The following is a 10234-nucleotide window of genomic DNA, read 5'->3' as shown; positions in this document are numbered from 1 at the left end:
TGATGTACATCCTCTGTTTTTACTGTTTGTCGTCTGTATGTTTATATTTAAGTTGTTGACGAGCGAAGATTGCAAGCCACAGACTTCCTGTGTGATATATGAAATGGACCAATACGCACGATTCATTGGATTTTGCAGGGAAAATGTGTTAAAAATCGCAAGAATTTAATAGACTTCCAATGACATTCTTCGGTCTTGATGCAGCGCTATTCAGTTTTTTTTTTGTGGGGGGGGGGGCCATTTTGTCGGAAAAGTAACATACGAAATTATATAACCGTAAACATATCGTACCGGAAAAAAATATTGCCCCATGTAGATGTGCTATTACCCTGCCCCTATGCAAATGTTGGAACTATTAACTGGTTTATCTTCAGTTTATAATAAGAAAAAAATACATTTATTAAGAGGAGAGACACTGTCGGGAACTTAAAATTCACAGGCTTCATCTAACCAACGCCTACAACTGAGGGCGCTATACATTTTTAACGGTGCGAGTCTGTTAAGCGCTAGAGGGTTATGCAGACCAACAGATGAGTGGCCATAGTGATAATGACGCCCACTTCCAAAACTTACGAAAAATATTCGCAACTCTCCAAGGTGTTTGAGACACACATCAAATTAGAGCTTATTTCATCATCTTGCATTTTCTGTTCAATTTTCGGGGGTTAACCGATGACTTGAAGACGATCACCCCTAAAAGTAGGACTGAAACCCATCGCCATTTTGAATAATGATCGTCATTGCAAAACAGAGCAATTGTAGGGCCTAATTCCATCCGAATTTTACAGAAATACAAGCTCGCAGTCCTCTTCACGGCTTTCACCTTCTTTTTTTCAAACCCTCAAGTTCATGACCCTCAAAATACCGGTGGAGAATCTGAGGGCAAGCAAGTCATGATTTGGCTGAGCATGAGATAACAGATCGTTGGATTACAGAAATATCACTTAACGAGAATGTTAATTTGAGGAAAAGTGAAAAGTTGCTCTTAGTCTTCTCCAAGCACTATTCACCGCTTGTTCTTCATTTCCCCTTCTCCTTGATATCAAAGGATTCGATTTTAGGCTATGAGGTAGGTATAATGTGATATAATATACTGTAAAAAATAATAAATAATAAAAAAAACAGGTTTAAACAAATGTGTGCAGTGTGACTTTCTCGAAAAAAGTATTTTACATCAATTTTCGGTTAATTTTATTAAAATATTATCAAAGTTTGGGTCTAATTTGCAAAAAAACCGTTTAGGCAATTGATACAATATTGACTGTCGTTTGGCAAGGGGATTTGATTAGAAGCAGTTGTATGCAGGCTTACTTTTTCCTCGCACATCTTATAAAATCCCTTTTTATTCGTCATTTTGATAAGCTTTTGTAGTTTAGTCACGCATGAACTCTTTTCACTGAAATTGATGACATAGAAGTCAGCTACCTTCTTCAGAGATCAAAACTTTTTGATCCCGTGAGTCTGCTCTGGCGCCCTCTTTGGAAATATAATTCACGTCCCGATTTGTCACAAGAGGGCGCGCCATAGCAGTACCGCGCGAGCTTCAGTTCACTGTCATCTGCATCCTTTTTTGTGGGGGATTCCGTTCCGGTCCGGTAAGATTAATTACCGTATTCTTTGTTATTTTGTGTCTCATCCACTGATTTTGATCTAGAAACACGGTCAGTGTAATCAGTATTATAATTGCTATAATTTCAAAAACAAGTCGCAAGTTTCACGAGCACCTTTTCGATATTATTGGATGACAAACAACCAGGCAATTTGTGCACAAACCTACGGGGGATCTAGGAACCAGTCAAGCTTTAAAGGGAAGATACTACTCCTAGAACTATGAGGCTCCGCGTGAGCGGAGCCTCATAGATCAAGAAGCCCGCAAAATTGCCTGCAGCACAAAACACTAATAAAGTACAAAAACGTCCATCAAAATGGAGACATTTCACACAGAACCGCTGCACAGTTTGCCCATATACTCCGTACTTTATCTCTTGACATACTCACGTATCATGCGCAGAACTAACATAGGTGGATTCTGTCGGTTTTTAGGCCAAAATGAGGAAAAATATGCCCTTTCCGCACTGAGCCAACCTGACACTTGAAACCTGCACGCATATATGATCGAGCGATGATTTTCGGTTCGCTCGGAGCGCGCTGCGGGGGGTACGGTACAGGCGAAATGATAGTATGTGCATGCGTACAAGTGCATGTACCGTACCCCCCGCGGCGCGCTCCGAGCGAACCGAAAATCATCGCTCGATCATATGCATGCACGTTTCAAGTGTCAGGTTGGCTCAGTGCGGAAAGGGCACATTTTTCATCATTTTGGCCTAAAAACCGACAGAATCCACCTATGTTAGTTCTGCGCATGATACGTGAGTATGTCAAGAGATAAAGTACGGAGTATAGGGGCAAACTGTGCAGCGGTCCTGTGTGAAATTTCTCCATTTTGATGGACGTTTTTGTACTTTATTAGTGTTTTGTGCTGCAGGCAATTTTGCGGGCTTCTTGATCTATGAGGCTCCACGTAGTGGAGCCTCATAGTTCTAGGAGTATACAAGAACATGATTGGTTTTCTTGGTTTTTCCAGCATCTACGAACCCAAAACGTGAAACAAGTCAGTGTAACAATATTTGCTATAACATACTAATCCTCCAAATTCATTTATTTCTGTAAATTGCAGCAAAAGCAAATTTATGATGTACATTCCTTTTAAAGTATTTTTTTCTTCATTATTTAGGTGATCACCGATTCACCTATAAAATGCATAGAATTTAAGAAATATAATTTGCAAATAAAATTCAACTTTTAAACTCTACAAGCAAAAACAAGAAATAATCTTTAAATTTATGTCAGGATGCCAGTCATCGGGACGGACACAGTGAAATTGTTGTGATTGGTCAGTGTTTGGAGGCGTGACCTCGACATCTTGATTGTGATTGGTCAATATCATGATATTAATATTCACGAGTAACAAAACTGGCCTCTAAAAGAGATTCCCCGAAATTGTATTCATTCAAATAAATTGACCCCTGTGTTATGAGTAATGGGCTTTAAAGAATGATTTTTAAAACGATATTTCAAATTACCAGTAGACCTACAACAATGTAGGAAAAGATATTCACTAAATTCCTGATATAAAATAAGGAGGAATCAAATGAAAGTTGCAACCCGATGTTTGTGCACAAATTGCCTGGTTTGTTTGTCATCCAATCCCAAGATGCATTGCGAATATCGAAAAGGTTAGACAGCTAGTCTTATCATAGCTTGACATTTTCAGCTTAGGCCTTAGGCTCATGATATGGGGAGATTCGCCAGTAGAGCTGGAATTACCTTGCCGACTAAGAATGCGGTTTTCACTTTTTGGCCGATATTTTCCATTTTCGTACAAATTACAAGCAGAAACTCGCCTAAGACGGCAGATTTATCCTTCTTGCAGCAAAGGATCCACTCAAAATGAGAATACAATTAAGCCAAACCAGATTAGAAGAGTTTTTTTCCCGGTGCAACTCCTGGTGTGTGCAACTGTGCATTTTGTCGGGCCATCTGAAATGTGTACAAAATACTGTCAGCATCTTGTTGCCAGACCAAAACGATCTGACTATTGCATTTTGAAGCAATTCGAAGCCAGCCTCGACTCCAAGGGCGCGTTCTCGTTCCTTACACTAAACCCTGGCTGTGATGATGACGTAAATGACACTGAATGGCTATTCACAGCGTACTGCGCAGGCATTTCGAAGATTGCAAGCCGGGTGCGCCCATAATGCGCTTGCACTTGCGTGCTTAGCTTTGCATGTAACGTCACGTACGAAAAAAAAAAATTATGATTCAAAAGTCGCGAAGCCTGTACGATATGGATTATGTCAGCCGCGTTTTTCGCAAAAAAAACCCTTGTATCTGTGGTTGTAAAGGCACGAAAGGGGTACGTACATTTAATACAAATCTTTGCCAATTAACACAACGTCCAAACGTTGTGTTTGAAAGGATTGATTCTTCAAAATCACAACTTTTAACATTTTAAAGATGGCGTCGGCACGTAAAACAGATAAACTGCAGCCCTGGTATATTTAAATTACACAATTCCAGGGGTTTTGATCGTGCAAGGCATGACGGGAAACAACATGGCGCTGCAAGATCGTACCCACGGGGCACGAGGTTGATTCGAAGCTAACGTTTTTGCTTCCAGGAAAGAACCTCTCTAGGACTCTACTAGTACTATTGCCAGACCATGATCAAAATTTTAAAATAGGCGAGTTGTAGAGTCCAAGTTACTCGGACTAGGCGACACACACAATCAACGTAATGATTCTCTGTCGGGGCTGAATTTTTCTGTTTTCAACATATTAAAGTATATATGACACTGGAAAGTGGAAACAATTCATTTTCAGTCAAGATTAAGGTTTTTGGGTATTTTAAAAGCTGCTTATCGAAACAGTAGATTGGCTATTTTGCATCAGTTCATTTTGACAACAGTTTTTCGATGACTTTATCGTTCCATTTGGGGTCATCACATTTGCAGGCCCAGGCTAACAAACGCAAACAAGTGGAACACATCCTTGGACTTGGACTACAAATTGTCAGCCACATAGCGATGTATGCTACATTTCCTGAATTTAAGTTGTGTCCCTAAAAATCTAGACTGTTTTCCACTTGATATTCACTATAGATGCAACTTACCTGGTTAAAAAGCAAGAAAAGTCAAATTGCAAACCTCTAGATGTTTAGTTATCCCCTAATTTGAGGGGTAGTTCAGAAAAACTTGTTCGTAATGACTGCAGGATTTTAGATTAATAATTTTAATGTTGAACAAAGAAATTGACTGGAGTGGTCTACCAACTGAACTATCCAGCCCTATGTTGGCAGTTTCCCATTCTGGCAATGTCTTTGGTCAAGGGGCACTAGTCGGAAGCCATAAACCGGTATGTATGCCATGTAACCAGGGATCATGCTCAAAGTCACGATGCTGCAGGTTCAAACCCAGAAGTCACAACAATCAAGATTATTGGACAGAATATGTGATGCGATCAAGCTAAATGAGTCGTTTGTCAGGAACTTTCATTTGGAGATACAGGCCAAAATAGGGCCTCTTCATCACATCACTTCATCACATCTCTTGGTGTTCCGACTTCCATAATTTTTTTAACTTAAGGTGGTATCAGCATGCGGTTTAAACCGTTTTCACATCAGTAATGCTTAGATTTTACTCTTTTCAAATCTGTTAAAAAAAATTGACCAGGGTTGACAAACAACTCATTTAGCTTGATCGCATCACATATGTCAATTTTGTAATGAAAGTTGAAAATATGATAATTTTTTTGTGGTCTCTAGCCTAGATTCCCTTTTTTCTGATCCTCAAAACTTGTTTTCAAAAAAAAAATACCTGCAACTGTAGTGAAAATTGACCAGGGTCAACGAACAACTCATTTAGCTTGATCACATCAAATAATGTCAATTTTGTAATGAAAGTTGAAAATATGATAATTTTGTTGTGGTTTTTATCCTAGATTCCCTTTTTTCTGACCCTCAAAACTTGTTTTCAAAAAAAAAAATACCTGCAACTGTAGTGAAAATTTGACCAGGGTCAACAAATAACTCATTCAGCTTGATCGCATCACATGTCAATTTTGTAATGAAAGTTCAAAATATGATAATTTTGTTGTGGTCTCCATCCTAGGTTCCCTTTTTTCTGACCCTCAAAACTTGTTTTCCAAAAAGAAAAATACCTGCAACTGTAGTGGTTGAATCCCGGTTCCACAAACCACAACAGCTACCCGTAATTCAACATTCTCAGCATGCCTGACTGGCATTTACAACCCAATATTCACTCCCAGTGCTGCTGAAGTGACCCATAAAAACCCGCATCCCCCCCACTTTTCCCACACAGTTCGTGTAAATGCATCTGACCTTCATTGTGACCCGCTGTCACCGATTGGATAACTAGTCAGTTAGCCTACAGTCTTCATGTCTTGACAAGTCCTGTGGATACAGTGAAAGCTTGATAACTCAAACCTCAAGGGAACAGGTTCAAAGTTTGAGAGTTTTCAGTAAAGCAGGGTTGTATTATCACTTTTATACTACCGAAGGCAATGGATTCTTTGTTTGACTTGACAGTTGTTTTGAGTTATCAGAGTTTGACTTATTGAGATTTCACTGTATATTCTTTGGGATGCTTGAGTCCTGTTGTTTTTGCCATGCGTTACATAGGAATCACACCCAATTTTCAAACCCATCCCCGCCCCCTTCCCAAACCCCCACCCCCCACGCCAACCCCCACCCGTCCCCCAAAAGGTTGGTGGGGGGGGGGGGGTTATATGAAAATTAGTTTTACAAGAAAACACTTTGTAAACTAGATTGTATAGAATTGGTTTTTTAATTTTTTTATTTGGCAATTTCTTGTGAAACATTGCATTCTGCTTCAAGTGGACATGTGGTGGCCAGAACAGTGCATGTATTTCGATTTTCAAACTTTCTTGTAGAATTTTTATGAAACTTTTTACATTTTGTTGTTCAGTGGATTTAAAATGTGCTTACAGATACGGTACCAAGTACGTACATTCAGTGGTCTAATTGCTTACACTGTTTCCTGGTGTTTTTGCAAAATTTAGACAAATTTGCTCTGTTTATAAGCAATTGACAAAAGTCTTGAACAAACTGTTGCACTTTTGGTGATCTCTTCAATAGTATACATTATAACATTATAACATTATAACATAATTTTTTAATTGATTAACAAAATGATAAATGTCTGCAAATTAATTTCCCTTGACCTCATCAGGTCAAATCATCTCCTCCTGTACCACCATACTTTCTGCACTCCAGATATAAAAAAGTTCTAAACTTCCTGTAAAAGTGTGACAGCCCCAAGGAATTCCCTCAGCGGGTGATCTCACCCTCAAACTATTCAGGGTCAACCTCAGGACACCCCCTGAAGACCTTATTAGTACATTCCAACAAGTAGCTGTTTACAGCCAACCACTTGCAGACAGATGGAATGTTGAGTGGGCGGGTGGGGGTGTGTGAACTCTTGCAGGCTCTGATTTGCATGTAAACTTTGTTATGAATATTCATTTTTTGGCACTGCTTATTAATGGAGGGGATTGCATGTTTTGGACTAAAGTATGTGTTACTGTTGAAAAAGAAAATGGGGAAGTATATACAGTGGAAACACTTGAGTTTCGAGACTTAATTTTTTTTTTAGCTGTTTCAGCAATGAGCCAAAAATGCTCTTGTTTTTGTTAAAGTTTTATTTTTTCTTTTGCCACTTTTGTCAATAGCCTTTGTAGTTTTTTTTTGTTTTCTCTACAAACCGCTTTTGGAACTTTTATAAATCTGATTGACTTTCAACGTTTCACACACGTAGACTACCATGACCATCCAAAGATGATTGACTTCATGATGACGTCATCGTGTGTCGCGTGAACTACAGAACTACAGGTCTAGTTACCGGTCAAAGACGGGGATGTATTCTTGGTGGAACTTGATGTGACATCATGATGACATCATCATGTGATTTTTTCATTGATGCTTAGATTTTTGACAATTGAACTTATATCTTGTGAACAAAACAACTTAAAAATCTGTTTGTAATTGCTTAAATAGGAAGTACCGGTACACATAGAATTTGGAAAAATGTGTGACCTACGTTATGATGTCAACATGAGTCACATATGGAGACTTCAAAGTCCTATATCAAGAAAACTACAAGACCGCCTGGCTTTAAGGGAAGATACAACATTTGCAAACATCAAAAAATAAAACTACCAAATCATTTTGAAATACTATAGCTTGCTGGACTGTTAGTGAATGACAGTGTAAAGCATCCTGTAAAATCATGGCACCTGGTATACTGTCATTTTCAAGAAAAGTGGTATTTTTGTATCAATTTCCAACACTGATCGGCCTGATCGGTTGGAAAAAAACTGGCTTTTTTTTCAAATACTGGCCCCAGTTGACCATCGCACTTGTTTGCAATCGATTACACACCTATGAACGGGTACAAGCCAGCTAGACTGGTTCCCTGACCTTACAATTCCCCAATGTATGTAAACTGCTCTGTTTCTTCTTAAATGGAGTCAGGGAACCAGACTACAGGAAAATGATTGTTTTTCTTGGTTTTTATAGCATTTTCGAACCCAAAACCTCAAAAAAGTCAGTGTAACTATATTTGCTGTTTATTTCTAACCCCCCAATTCCATCCATTTCTGAAAATTACAGCAAAAGCAAATGATGTATATTCCCTTTAAAGGGAAGATACAACATTTGCAAATATCCAAAAACAAAATGCTCAAATTATCACGAAATACCTTACTGGATTGTTAGGGAACGACAGTCTAAAGCATCCTGTACAATTGTGGCTCCTGGTGTGCTGACATTTTCAAGAAAATTTGCATTTTTCCAACGCTGGTCGGCATGACTGTTTTTTTTTTTTTTTTCCCCAGCATGTACAAGCCCAAAACGTTAAACATGTCAGTTCAACAATATTTGCTGTAACATACTAATCCTCCAAATCCATTTATTTCTGAAAATTGCAGCAAAAGCAAATGCTGTACATTCTCTCTAACTTTATTTAGCTTTTTAACCTTATTTTGTGACTCCCATGAGTCTAATACCAGATGCTGCAGATAACTTGCATCATAAAAAAACAGCTGAAACAGCTGTGTTTCTTGACTTGACAAACACACTTCTCGTTTTCATTACTTTTGTAATGTGTCTTCTGTTTACTGTTACATTATGAGGACGTGACTGCATGCAGTGTACAAAGCATCTTGTTACCTGTCTACGGTAATATAATATAGAAAGTGTCCTTTTGTGAGGGGGATTCCTAAATGTATTTAAATATCTTGTAACTCTTCGTCCTTGAGGTTGGCACAACAAGCGGGCCACCATGATTCGGCAATCAGGCCTCTAATCACATTCATGTTCTCATTTTTTAAACAAGAGGGTGATTTGATTGAAGGATATTTGCCAACAGACCCTCTGTGCTGAAAGGTACATATGTATGTAACCAGGCTGTCGTAAAATCAAAAAGTGGGATGGGGCGGGGGCTGGACAGCATCTGACTATTAGAGTCACTGTTCAAAGCAGATGATCTTGGACACTATGGGCCACTAGGTGGCGTTCTTCGTTGCGGCATATTGACTGACAGACACATGATAAATGACAATTTTGCCGACAGAAAACGATCAATTGGGAGGGGGAGGTGGGAGTGGCACCGCCCCCATTCGCTATACCCCAGGGTGGTGGGGGAATGCCATGAGAGACCATTGGCCATTTCATAATGTACAAATTTATCCCAAATTGTTTAAAGTGGAAAAGCTGTCAAATTCTATAGTAACTTTTTTAGCATACCGTTTTTATCATACCTTTAAATCCTAGTTTTTTCACTGTGTTTCAGTGTACACGCAAAGTTCTGTACATGTTATGTGAAACATATTCAACTCTGTATGCCGCTTATCGTGTGCCGTGGGGACATGATGATTGTTACATCTCGAATAAATGTACACGTACATGTATGTGTATATAATGTAAATTTTCTATAAATCTGTAAATCTACAATTTGAGCACCGGTAGGCCTTTCAAAAATTGTAGATCTGCAAATGTAGCACAGGTTTTGCCTTTGGATGTGCTTTGCCTAATCTTTCTCCAATCTCAAAAAATAATGGAGCTTGGTGTCCAGTGCACACCGTAGAGAATTGGGAATGAGATATATCGCGACCACATCCTGTCTATATTGTACTCAGAACATAATGCTTGTGCCATGGGCAACTTCAATATCTTTTTTTTTTTCTGAGTAATTTTTGTTACATATTGAGTGACATTTTATGGGTCTCTAGAGAGCTTTGCATGCATTAGGGTATTATCGTATTATGGGAATATTTGATCAGCCTCTGTAGATATATATCTGAATACTTGAATAGCTTTTTGTAAACCAAATAGAATATTGAAAAATGTGAGCCGTCTCATAGAAGATGACAAAAAAACATCTGGGATGTGATTTATTCGTATAAGTTGAGCAGTTTTATTGTTTGTCACATGTAACATTTTTGTGGACAGCCACTTTAAAATTACATGATTTGAGAGCTGCGAGGAATATTGGCCCTACTGTGCATCTTTAATTAACCCGAACTCCCTAGGCATTTTTGCTAGGACGCAACCTCAATCCTGCAAAATCCTCCAACTGCCTCCATGTAAAAATTACATGTATAGAGCCTCAATCTTCCGGAATCATCCGTTATTATAG

The 10234-nt window shown here is 38.7% G+C and overlaps 1 protein-coding gene across 1 annotated transcript in view; it reads left to right on the top strand.

The window, feature by feature from the left end:
- The first annotated feature begins 1509 nt into the window (after positions 1–1509).
- The window catches only part of LOC119722676 (fibroblast growth factor receptor substrate 2-like), a 42209-nt gene continuing 33484 nt past the window's right edge, over positions 1510–10234 (top strand). The window contains exon 1 of the mRNA XM_038192920.1: positions 1510–1595. The gene's annotated coding sequence lies outside the window, so the exon portion shown is untranslated. The remainder of the gene's footprint in view (positions 1596–10234) is intronic.

Source organism: Patiria miniata, unplaced genomic scaffold (assembly GCF_015706575.1).
Source record: "Patiria miniata isolate m_02_andy unplaced genomic scaffold, ASM1570657v1 HiC_scaffold_16, whole genome shotgun sequence".
Lineage (NCBI taxonomy): Eukaryota > Metazoa > Echinodermata > Asteroidea > Valvatida > Asterinidae > Patiria > Patiria miniata.
The sequence above is the reverse complement of the archived record's forward strand: the minus strand, read 5'-3'. Positions and strand labels throughout refer to the sequence as shown.